Here is a 12,995-nt window from a genome sequence, read left to right on the forward strand (position 1 = left end):
CAACACGACCTAACTCACCTCAGGGGTCTCCATGTGATACATGGATTAACTTGTTTCCTTTCTGTTGATGATTTCAAATAAGTTGGTTGCTCCAAAGACATCTTCATGATGTTGTTCTGGCAATTTATCCACAATCTAAAACCTACTGATGATCAAGTTTCAGTCAGTGTCCACAATTCTGATTTAAACTGTTGGACCAGGAAGTCCTTCCAACTATTGGTGTACTGCTCTGACCAGAGGGAGTCAGTGTACACAGGGTTCATTATTCATCAAGTGAAGGTACACAGCTGATTCTTTTTCTGTGGTTTTCCGTTTCACCTTTTCTGTTGTTCAGGCAGAAGAAGTATTATCACCGTGGATAGAAGATTATAAGAATAGAAGAATCCACTTACATTAGTAAAATGTTTCAGTTTAACAAAAAAGACTTTTAGGGGTTAATATTCATCATTTCTATAGACACTCACACACTTGTTGTGCCAGCAGAGAAACCACACAGCAGACAGGCAGAGGAAATGGTAATGGTGGTTTTACTGTAACATCTGTACAATTTCAAGTGCTCAGTCTCACATGACAAAGTGGCACAAAGAAACATCTCTTCAGTGGTTGACCGGTGAGTTCAGTCTGTTCTTTCTAAAATGCAATAATTACATGTTTAGCAAATGTTGCTTTATAGAGGAATGAAGATAATATGAAGTGCGATAGAGGCTGAAAAATTTTACATATAAAAGCTAGAAGAATCCATTGAGGGGAAAAACAGGCAATTATAGTTTTACAATGAGTAAAGTTTGAAGGCAAAGAAGTTTGTAAGTGACACTAGATTGATGGTATGACCTTGTTTAACTGGTAACATACTTCATGAAACACCTCAGTGCTCTCTGTCGAGGGTTTTTTTCGAGTAAAGGTTTTTATTACATTTCAAATTGCTCTAATTTCAGCCAGCTGCATTATGGAAAAGACATCTGTATACTGGCTGCTGGGTGAGTTCAGTCTGCTGGATGATCACTGCTGCTTCCTGTTACAGCTGAAACTAACTCAGTGTCATTTCTTTGTAGTAGTGATCTCACTGCTGTGGTGCACCACAGCTGAAGGTTAGTAAACTTCTTCCAATGCTGACACAGTATCATGAGTGGGTCTGCAGGTTGTCACCTCAATAAAGTGAATGACACCATTCGTGCCACTGCTTCCATCAACCTGAGTCATGACATGCTTCATGTTATCTCAGTTTACCAGCTCCACTTTACTAATTTACTAGCAAATACTTAGTCACCAAGATGGTAATGTCGGCATTTAAAGTGATTGTTAGCAGCTCTTGAGGTACTGCAGACTATAGAGTTCTGTCAGAGCAATGCACTGCTCCAACTGGTCACTAGATGGTGCAGATATTAAGGAAGACACAGACTATGACAGTTCTAGTATGACACCTCTGTGATTGGAATGAAATTAAAGCTGGTGCATGAGATGAAGCTGAAGTTCACTAATCTGACTGGATGACTTCAAATGTCTTCAAGAACTTAAAGAAGTCAGTTACCACTGAACAGCAGCTTAGATAAACATAACTGTGGTAGGGAGGTGATTATACTGTAGAAATGTTTATAGAAGTGATGAATATGAAAATATTTCCTAAAGAACTTTATCACGGACCTTTGTTTCTGATGTTTTTCCAGTTTTTTCTTCAGAACAATATGAGATTAAAGCAAAACCTGGAGAAGATGTTACTCTTCATTGTCAGGATACTAGAAAAGTTTCCATTGAACTCATAAAGTGGAGTAAACCTGACCTGAAGTCAGATAAGTATGTCTACTTATTCAGAGATGGAAGCATGTGCATCTCATGTCAGCATCCATTATTTCATGATCGAGTGGAGCTGAAAGATCCAGAGATGAAGAATGGAGACGCATCTGTGATTCTGAAGAACGTCACCGTCAATGATACTGGAACATACGAGTGTTGTGTTGGACATGGACAAGATGTTCAGCTAATCAGCACAGTCAACCTGACAGTTGTTGAACCAGGTGAGTTAGTGTGTGTGTGTGTGTGTGTGTGTGTGTGTGTGTGTGTGTGTGTGTGTGTGTGGATCAGAGTTGAAGCTGCTTCCTGGTTGTTGATGTGAGAGTGAAACATCACAGATCAGATGTTGGTGTTGATGAGACTTTGTAGAAAACAGCTGGTATGAGTGATGGGATCAAAGAGCAGTAGATAATGTCTGACAGGAGTTTGAAGAGGAAATGGATTCTGTTGTGTTCTTCACTCATCACCTACCTGACACCTGCTGACTCACTGCTGCTTCTCCTCTGCAGGAAACAACAAGGAGGGAGGAGACGAGGATGGAGGAGACGAGGATGGAGGAGACAAGGATGGAGGAGACAAGGATGGAGGAGATGAGGATGGAGGAGAACAACGTGGACGTGTTGGACTAATACTCAGTCTGCTAGTTGCCCTGCTTCTTGTTGCTGTTGGTGGTTTTGTGATGTACAGAAACCAGAATTAGCATCAAACTCCTGAATAAACAACTTTAGCTGCTCCAAAATGACTCTACTGCTGAAGTTTTTTAATTTGCTTCTGTTTGACAATAAAGAATAAAATTAATAAAGGAACATTTCTAAACTGCTTCTTTTCACCAGCTGATTCACTGATAAGTGAATACTTAACAAGTTCAAGGATGGAGGAGAACGGATTTGATACGTTGGTGGTCTGTCAGTTGTTGTTGTTGTTATTGTTGTTGTTTATTTCTGGTTTTTAGAAAATTGAAATAACAAACCTACCTGAAACTTGGTAACTCACACCTGGTTCTGATCTGCAGGTGATAAGAAGGATTCAGGAAACAAGTGTTGACATGTTGGACTGGTTAGTCTGAGTCAAAATAAGGATCAAGGAGATGGGGATTGATGGGGGGTTATTGGGTTTTCTCTGAGTTCATACAGTCTAAGTTCTGAAGTTCCTTGAGATATTTACGTTATCATTTGGTGCTATATTAATAAACTTGAATTAAATGTCTTAAAAGTTTTTTTGTGATATAAAAAAATTATTACATTTCTGGCTGTAATTAACCAACTGAACAACACAAGTTATTAATTAATGTGATTGTGTTTATGTTGCAGATGTATTTTTCTGTGCATATTTTCATACATATACATACATATGAGTTTTCACTCCTCTGGGCTCTTTTTGAATCACTGAGTGTGTTTGTAATATCTGCTTCCTCCTGCTGGACGTCTCTCTCTGTAGATGGTGTTTATATGATGCTTTTATACACCATGACCTTTTCATGCTAATAAGAACCTGTCTGTGTGTGGAGTTTTCATGTTTTCCTTTTGCTTGACTTGGTAATTTGTGAGATGAAGCAAAATGTAACTGAACTACTACAGTTTTCTCAATAAATGGGTCATGAAGTGTGATCTGATCAGAACAGTCTCAATCTCTCATTTCTTATTGAACACACCCAGATTTTTAACAACTGGTTAAACCACCTTTACAATAATAACCTCAAGCAAGAGCTTACAGCAGCTGTGGATTAGATTGTGACCTCTGTTGAGGTCATAACACAGCAGACTGTTTCCAATCACTATAAAACTCACTTTATCTAATACAGTGCTTATTATAAAATAGATTATAAAATAAAATGAGGAAGAACATGTACACACCAGTAGGAGAAATGCCCCAATGACATCTGCAGGGCGAGCCGACAAGGCGACTGAGTGGGCGTCTGCAGGCTGCTTAACAAAGGGGAAATGACTGGGATGATATGAGGGGAAAAAAAATCTTAGTTTAACACCACATATTGAGTTTATTACAACATCAGGGAAGGTGAATAATGCACAAAACACCAAACCATGAAATAAAGTCAGTGGCCTACGATGTGCCAAGCCCACATCAGTCATGCATGTAACACTCTTCTTGCCAGGGCTCAGCTATAAAAACACCAACAAAGAAAAAAAGTTAGAAGATACTGATAATATTGGGAATGGTCGGTTACAATGTGTGAATAATTAGGGAAAAAAGGTTAAAACACAAAATTCAGGCAAAACAGCAAAAGAAACAAAACAATAAAGCACTGTATCCTGTTGCTGAAGCTGCGGTCAAGTAATTCACACTTTGACATAAGTGTTAACAGAGAGAAAGGCAGAGGCTTTTACTGGCTATCAAACTGCTGCTGATCTCATTTGAGCCGATCACAGAATGAAGAAACCATCTGTACCGATGCTGCTGGGTGAGTCTGTTATATGTGTGTTGATGTCGTAATGCAGAGAGAGATTAAGAGAGAACGCTTAACGTAACCAGTCATTTCTTTTTAGTTCCACACCAGGTTTAGCAAACGTCTTCTATCAGTCTGAAGCTAGTGTAGAGGACACAGCGGGGGGTCAGTCAGAGCTAGAAAATGCACTCTGCATCGTTTGTCTGGACAAACCATGAGTGTCTGGTTAAAACAGACATGAACAGGTTTACTCGTAATAGCACATCAGCACTGACTTCCTGTAGTTTGACGTTTCTCACACCTCTGGCGGAAAACCTAGTGCATCTATCACTTACTATAAATGAAGGTCGTATTTAAGGTGCAGCCTTTTAGACTATGTCCAAAACACAAGACAACCTTCTGTCAATACTGTCCCTGAATGCACCAAACGTGGTTACTAAAGCTGGAAATATCAGAATCAACCTGGTTGAGTTTTTTAAGGCCTGTTTGCTCAAACCACCATATTAACATCAGCATCTGCTCCAATGAGCCTTTAATTGACTTTTTGTCTCAGATACAACTAATAATACAACCACCACCCTCAGGCACTGATACCAACCAACAATCAGACAAAACTCACTGTAATAAACTTCTGTACAGACTCTGTGGGTGAGTACAACCTGCTGAATGCATGTTGATGTGTGATTGCTGAGAGATAATCAGTGCTGGTTTATGTAACAGACAAGTCATTAAATCTTAACCTGTCATTTCTCGTTAGTTGTGATCTCACTGCTGCGCTGCACAAACCAAGGTTAGTAAACGTCTTCTATCACAATCTGAAGCTCACTGTTTGAGCCTGAGAAACACAGAGAGACAGACTAATGTAGCTGGGAGTCAGACTGAGAGAGAAAGTGAACTCTCCCAATTAAAAGCAGAGATATGAACACTTTAGATAGAAGTTGAGATGCAAACAGCTCCTGGTGTTCATGAAGTTCATTTCAAGTTGACAGTGACATTTAATCATCAGAAACTCAGTAACATAGGAAATCTGTGTTATTTTCAAAACTCAAACTGTGTCTTCACTGACTTAGCCTCTTACCAAGGCAACTTTAAGATTGGAAACATATGTTTATGGCTCCTTCTAGTCGAATACAATAGAGAGACGAGTTTCATAATTCATTGGTCTTGTAAACAGGAAAAGGTTCTTTCCACTCTGTCTGGTCCTGATGCAGGTTAAATATTTCAAATACAGTGTGTACTTCATGATGGTCGACAGTTCATTTAGTTCTTGTTCAAACTACATTGAAATCCCACAGTTTATCTCAGAGTGAGTCCCAACAACTCTCAGCGGTTTGAAAATGAGTTTTTATCTCTGAGCTGTGAGGAGGACGACAGCTCTACTGTTTGGACACTGAGGAGGAACACAAAGATAGACACCGGGAGGCAGTGCGGAGACGGTTGGGGAAAACCTGCTGGTTCTTCTTGTAACATCGGCTACGTCCTCCCACTGGACAGTGGAGTTTACTGGTGTGAGTCCAGAGAGGGATCAACCAGTAGCATCATCAACATCACTGTCTCTGGTAAGATCAGACTGTGGAGTTAGTGTTAATGAGTCTTTGTGGAAATGGATGAAATGCTGTAGTTTGTCTCTGTGTTGAGGTGGATCAGTGATCCTGCAGAGTCCTGTCCTCCCTGTGATGGAGGGACATGATGTCACTCTGCACTGTCAAACAAAGAGCCCTCCCTCCAAGCTCCCAGCTGATTTCTATAAAGATGGCTCCCTCATCAGGACTGAGCCTACAGGTCACATGACCATCCACCATGTTACCAAGTCTGATGAAGGCCTCTACAAGTGTAACATCAGCAGTCATGGAGAGTCTCCACCCAGCTGGATCTCTGTCACAGGTCAGGAGGAAAACTCTGAGTTCAATATTTATTACATCCACACATTCACCTGAACAGGTGGATTCCCTCTACAGAAGAACCTACAACTACAACAACACCCTCACCAACCTTTGCAACCTCACCTCCTGACTCCTCTACCTTTGAACTGGTCTGGTTCATACTGGTCCTCCACCTGGTGGTGTTCTGTCCACTCTTCATCTCCACTCTCCTCATGGTGTCTTTATGTCGACACAGACCCACAGGTAACACTCTGAATCAGTCCCTGACCTCACAAACACTCATCAATCAATCACTGTTGTCTTTAACATCATACACAGCATGATCCATATTATTACATTTTCTACTTTTTAAACTTCTCTGACTGCAGGAAACCATCTGCCTGTTTCCATGGTGACGACCTCGCACAACCCAGCTGAGCAGAGACTGGACAATGACCATAACGATGTAATCAATTCAGTCACCACTGAGCATCACTTCTTAAATTAAGCTTAAATGTTTGATGTTGCAGCAAATTTTAATGAAGAGAGAAACACAGTAATGTTTCAACAGAGTTTATTGTTGCGATCACAAACTCGTTTACTGTAAATGACCAGTGAGGTGCAAACTGCAGGAGAGGAAATCACACTGCTGCTGCACCAAAGACAAAGGAAACGGTGGTGTTTGTACCTTTAATCTCACTAAGAGACACAGAAGGGCAGATGTCACCTCAGTAGCTGATCTAAAGCTGCAGTCTGTTCTGTCCACGTGTCAGTGATGATATTTTACTGTGTGCTGTGTGTTGAACAGCACCTTTGTCTAGTTACTTTGAACAATTAACTGGTACAGTCCCATAATTACTAAACATTTACCTGATATATGGAAGATTATAGTAATACAATGGATAATTTACATCTGTAATAGTTGGTAACTGTTGAAATACTAAGAAAAAGCTTCACTTTTACCTTTGCTAATAACTCAGATATAACTGTACTTCTTGGGAACATAGACAATTACCTCCTAGAAACAGGTCCTCATCAGGTGAAGTTACAGTTGTAGTTAGTTTAAGGTATGCATGTTGGTAACATCCCGTTTTCAATAAATTAGCTTTTCTTACATAGTTATTGTTCAAGGCTACAACCTGCCATGGGTAATAACCCTTCAGGAACAGTTTGTTTAGGAACATGGTACCACAAATACTGAGTATGTTCCTAAAATAGTAATTTAAATACTAAACGTTAAAGGTTGATGGTTTCAATAGAGAAACTATTATTAGACAAACTTAAGCTCCTCTGCTGCCTCCTACTGGATGTTTTTCAGTCTACAGATTCTAGTTTTCATCACTGTAATAATAATAATTCTATTATTTATAAGTAGAAAGAATCCTGTGATCACTTCAGTGTTTTCAGCTTTGGCCTGAAAACTGTTTAAAGCAACATGGATTCACTCAATGAGGAAGTTTGTGAGATTTGATAAAGATGGAGAGAGAACAAGAATATTATAAAGCAGCTACTAAACATAAGTTGAGACACAGCCTCATCAGTGGTTAGGAGGAATAGGAAAAAGCTGTCCTACCATACTAGAAGAAGCAGAGGTTTTGCTTGCTCATCATCCTGCACAGACAAACAAACTAAGGAACTGGTTTATTGTGATTTGGAATCTTTAGCTTTACATCGTTAAAGTAGACAGAAAATACTGCAGCTAACAAGTGATAGAGGGAAGCAGATTGACTTAATGTGGCTGTGAGGTTAATCATCCCATTCCAAACGCAGAACCTCTTCTGGTATCTACTCTCATAAATAACATATTCTTATTTCTTTATATTTTCCACATGCAGAATACATTTCTGTTTCTGTTTTCTTCAGCTCTGTACATGTCTGTTGTTTTGTTCTTGACTGAACTGTTCAGTGTTTGCTGCTTAATACACCAGTGGTTTCTTTTACTTTCTCTAGACATACAGCTTTGTACTGGCTATGCTCAATATTTGTACAATCTTTACATGGGTACGCACAGGTTTCCACATCTACGTTTCAGTTTCAGTTCGTAATACTGACTTCTTTTGAATATTTTATAGCTTTGAGTAATTGTTTAAGTGCAATTTGTGTTGTTTATATTTTATTGTGCTATTTTATTTATTTGGGTTTTATTTATCATAGATGTCTCATGTCACACCGCTCTTCAGATCTTTGCACTGGCTTCCTGTGGCTGCAAGGATCTCTTTCCTACAGAGTGGTTAACTCCACAGCTCCATCTTATCTCAATTCAATCATTCAGGTCTACATCCCCTCCCGTCCACTGCGCTCAACCAGGGAACGTCGTCTGGTGGTACCAGCACCACACAGTCGACACCAAGGAAAACTGTTCAGCTCAGTGATCCCACGATGCTGGAATGAGCTGCCTATCTCTGCACGCTCAGCCACCTCACTTGCAATCTTTAAAAAACTGCTGAAAACAGAACTCTTCCACATCTTCCTTTGCACTTAAAAAAAAAAAGAAAAATTCTACCTTTTCCTTCTCACATCTCTTGAAACAGAAACACTTTTTCGATAGCACTTTGCTTTGATGTTGTTTCTTCTTGACTTAGATTTTGTTTGCTTGCCTTGTTCCTCACTTGTAAGTCGCTTTGGATAAAAGCGTCTGCTAAATGACTAAATGTAAATGTAAATGTAAATGTAAAATCTATTCTGTATATTTTTATCTGTGACTTCTGACTTCTGTTCTTGATTTCTCCTTGTTCTGTCTCACTATGTAAAAGAAAGCAGGTACATCAACACATTTCATTGTCCACTGTACTATGTACATTTGTGCACATGACAAATAAACTTATCTTATCTTATCTTAAATAACAAGTGAAAGGCCAAAACCGAGGGTCGTCATTTAGAACTTGTTATCAGTCATTCTCCTCTGCAGCCTTTTAAACAGCCAGTCACTGAGTGGTTTGGTGTCATGGTTTGTAGAGACAGAATACGAATGGTAACCAAAAACTCCACAGCAATGGTCCAAAGAGGTTGAATTAATTCCAAGGTCAAATTACAACAGTGTCAGATCACACCATCAGCCACATCTTAGCATCAGTGCCTTTTTTCCCCCCACTCCTCTCTCAAAATGTGTACATTATTGTTCTTAAACACATGTACACTCTTCTTCAGATAAACTGCTATTACTGGTCCTGAGGTTCTTCCTTGGTCCTGCTGGGGGTTCTTTCTCTCCAATATTGCCTGGTGCTGCTTAAGAGGGATTTCTTCTGTAAAGTCTTAATCCTACTATATAAAGTTCCTTAAGATGACTTTCGCATTTACATTTACATTTAGTCATTTATCAGACGCTTTTATCCAAAGCGACTTAAAAGTGAGGAACAAGGCATCAAACAAAATCTAAGTCAAGTAGAGACTTGAAAGTTGAGAACAGCTTTCTGGTGTCTGTGGTGTTGCTGAGCTTGTCCTGGTAGTATTCAGTCTTCGCCCTGATGACACTGTAAGAGAAAGATTGAAGCAAATCCTGATACTCAGTTAGAGCAGGTTGAGACTTGGATTTGCGCCACTTCCCCTCAGCACTCCTGAGCACCTTGCGTTGTTCACGGATCTGGTCAGTGAGCCACAAGTTGGAAGCTGAAGGACGAGCAGGTCTAGTAGATGTAGGGCACAGACTATCCAGGCAGAACGAAAGAGTATCGCAGAGCCTGTCCGTGGCTGCGTCGGTGTTAGAGTTGGATAAAACCTGCGCTGCAGAAACCAGGGAAGAAAACTGCTCCGGGTTGAGAGATCTGAGGTTGAGGCAGAATGTTTCCAGTGCAGTGGAAGAATGAGATGGTCTAGAGATGAAGACTGTGAGCTGAATGAAGAAGTGATCCGACAAATGCAGAGGAGTGACAGAGATGTCATCTACAGTGCAATTTCAGATCAGAACGAGGTCCAGGTTGTTTTCAGCTTTGTGAGTTGGAGGAGTGGAAACTAGTCTAAGGTCAAACGTGTTCAGAAGAGCGAGCACGTCAGTTGCCTGTGGTTTGTCAAGGTGGATGTTGAGGTCTCCTAAGACGATGAGAGGAGTGCCATCTTCAGGGAATTGAGACAACAGCATATCCAGCTCATCACAAAAGTCCCCCAGCTGGCTCGGTGTTATGCCGAGTTTTGCATGCCTGCCGACATCTGCATCCCCCACTCTAATCAGGGAGGAGGATGCAGATCTCGGCAACTCCGAGTTGCCAAATATTGCACCCCCTCCCTTATTAACTGTAACACACGTTATATCCATATTTTAGATTATTTTAAGTTGACAGTGAAAATTCACACACGCAAAAGTGTAACAAAGTACACTACAGATCTTTGCCCTATTAAAAATGTTCTAGCAGATTAGTAGTGTTGTGGTTAATGAATGTTTTCAATGTGGTTCGTTGAATGTATGAATGTTATCAATGTGTCATACTTTGTCAAGGCAAGTTTCATGTAATTCAATATCTGCTAATAATGACAAGATTTGCAAACTTCGGTATGATTTGAGCCACTCACACTTTTGCGTATGTGAATTTTCACTGTCAACTTAAAATAATCTAAAATATGGACAAATGACAGCATTTTGTTATAACGTGTGTTGCAGTTAATAAGGGAGGGGGTGCAATATTTGGCAACTCGGAGTTGCCGAGATCTGCATCCGCCTCCCTGATTAGAGTGGGGGATGCAGATCTCGGCATAACACCGGCGGCGGGGTGTTCTGGGTGAAGGGCCGCAGGTGGGAGATGCATCAGCAGACTCGCAGGTCTTCACACAAAGAGGGCTGAACACGAGGGCTGACGCTTCCGCTGACGCTCCAGCAAAACAGGTCCTTTAAATATGGTCGTAATTGGCTACGGCTGAAACTGTACTAATTTGTTCGCCTTTGTTATTCTTTGTTATTCTCCTGTCCTAGTTTGGTGCTTGTCCTATCTTACATTTAATAACCAACTGTGCACGAAGATGCTGCACGACTTTCACAGTCCAGATAAAATGACAGTTGTGTAAAGAGCTTTCATGATAAATAAACTAATTTAATGAAGTTTTTGATGGAACCAAATAAAAAACTGAACAACAAACAGTAGAAGGTAAAATTCATCATTCAACAATAAAGTAAACTGGAACAAACTGTGTGTAGGTGTCAGGATTTGTCTGTTAGGTCTAGTTTAGCACATCACTAACTGTTATATGGAGGTACTATTGATCAGTATCTTAATAGAACCTGGAACAGTTCTTCACTAAAACTTTATACAAACTAATTAAAGAGAATGTAAATTGAGGCATATTAGACTATAAATATGGCTCCATCTGAGATTCAGGTCCAATAATAAAGATGTAAGTGATAAAATAAGGTGTGAAAACCCTGAAAAGGTCCAGTGTGGCTGATTCCAGTGAACAGACTCCCTCTGAGAGCGCTGGTCCAGTGGAGCTGTTTCTTCCAAACTAACAAATGTCTGGTGACAGGTTGTGATGAGGACGAGACAGCACCTGCTGCTGGACTGTTACCACTCCAGACAGGTGAGAGACCAACTGAACAGGGAGGGTTTTAATATCCAACTAAATATGAAATCTGGAATATACGGTCTCTGCCAAGAACCTGTGTCCCATGAAGAAGGAAACCTTTTCTATTTCATCATTAGCATCACTAACGTCCACATCTGGAAGACAAGTGCAAAAATGGTGTTGGAACAGAACATGATCTGCAGCAAGTCCAGTTTCCAGCAAACAACATTTGTGGGAGAACAGTTTGATAACGACCTCCTCCTCTGTTCTTTATCTGTCTGTTAACTATCAAGTGAGTCCTATTCAATGGGACTTGTTTGGTCTGTTTGAATTATTACATGGCTGCAAATCTTTCCAGTTGATCCTTGTTATTGTTGATACAAATATTTATTGGTGTTGAAATATTACAAATGTGCATTTTATTCACAGACTAAAGAATATGTCAAACGATGATGATTGATGAGCCGACAGTTTAGTAAGTTCATCTAATCACTGTGGCATCTGAATCTTTAGAAATAAATTAAAAAAGAAACGTTTCTCATTCATTGGTTGTTCTGCTTCTTATATCGACTGATGTAAAACCCTCTCTGACTACAACATGGGCTGCAAATGGACAGTTGAGCTGTTTCTCTGTCCCAGTGGTGAAATCTCAAGTCACATTTTAATGCATTGTGTACTTTTACTTTTATTAGTAGCTACATGTTCCTGATTACACTTAAATAGAGTACTTCTACTCTGAGTCTGATACTTTTTTATTTATCTGCTGCTATTTACAGGTCAGATACTGGATAAATCAGGGAGACACCACAGTGATGAATTCATGAATTAAATATTGATTGTTCATCCTAATAAGGTCAAATGTATTTATTCCCTCTGAAGACTTATTGTGCTCATGATGTAAACAGGAAAGACAACAATTCAAATCAATACACACAATAAACATGCACAACAACACAGCTGAGCCTCATCGTCACATCACTAGTCACAAGTCTCTTTGGATAAAAGCATCTGATAAATGACTAAATGGAAATGAAAGAACAAATTCTGACATTAAAACAGAGCTGGTAAATAACTATGTACATTTACTCAGTTTTAGATCCTCATAGTGGAGGAATTTCCATTTTGTTGTTTTTACATAAACTAAAGGTTCAATAAACTAAAATCACACGTCATCCTTAGTTTTTACTTTTTATGTAAAATATATTAAAATCTAAAAATCATTGTCACATTGAGCTGACAGCTGCTGAATTCTGTCCTTTGTTGATTCTCTTGTTTAGGACAAAACCACAAATACCAAGAACCATCACAGCACCAAGTGACAAAGCTACTGCCAGTCCAACATGTGTCTCACTGTGTCGTCTGTCCTCAGCTCCTTCATCTCTGCTCCCTCCATCCTTGATCCCTGTAGCCTTGGTGTTTCCAGGTGTGAGTCCTGCAGAGTAGAAACAGCTGTC

General features: G+C 39.8%; 1 protein-coding gene across 1 annotated transcript in view; it reads left to right on the forward strand.

Annotated features, from left to right (window-relative positions):
• LOC113155808 (NACHT, LRR and PYD domains-containing protein 12-like) overlaps positions 1–12,995 on the forward strand; it is a gene marked incomplete at its 3' end in the record, with an annotated part of 144,181 nt that overhangs the window by 118,783 nt on the left and 12,403 nt on the right.

The sequence above is a fragment of the Anabas testudineus genome, chromosome 18 (assembly GCF_900324465.2).
Source record: "Anabas testudineus chromosome 18, fAnaTes1.2, whole genome shotgun sequence".
NCBI lineage: Eukaryota > Metazoa > Chordata > Actinopteri > Anabantiformes > Anabantidae > Anabas > Anabas testudineus.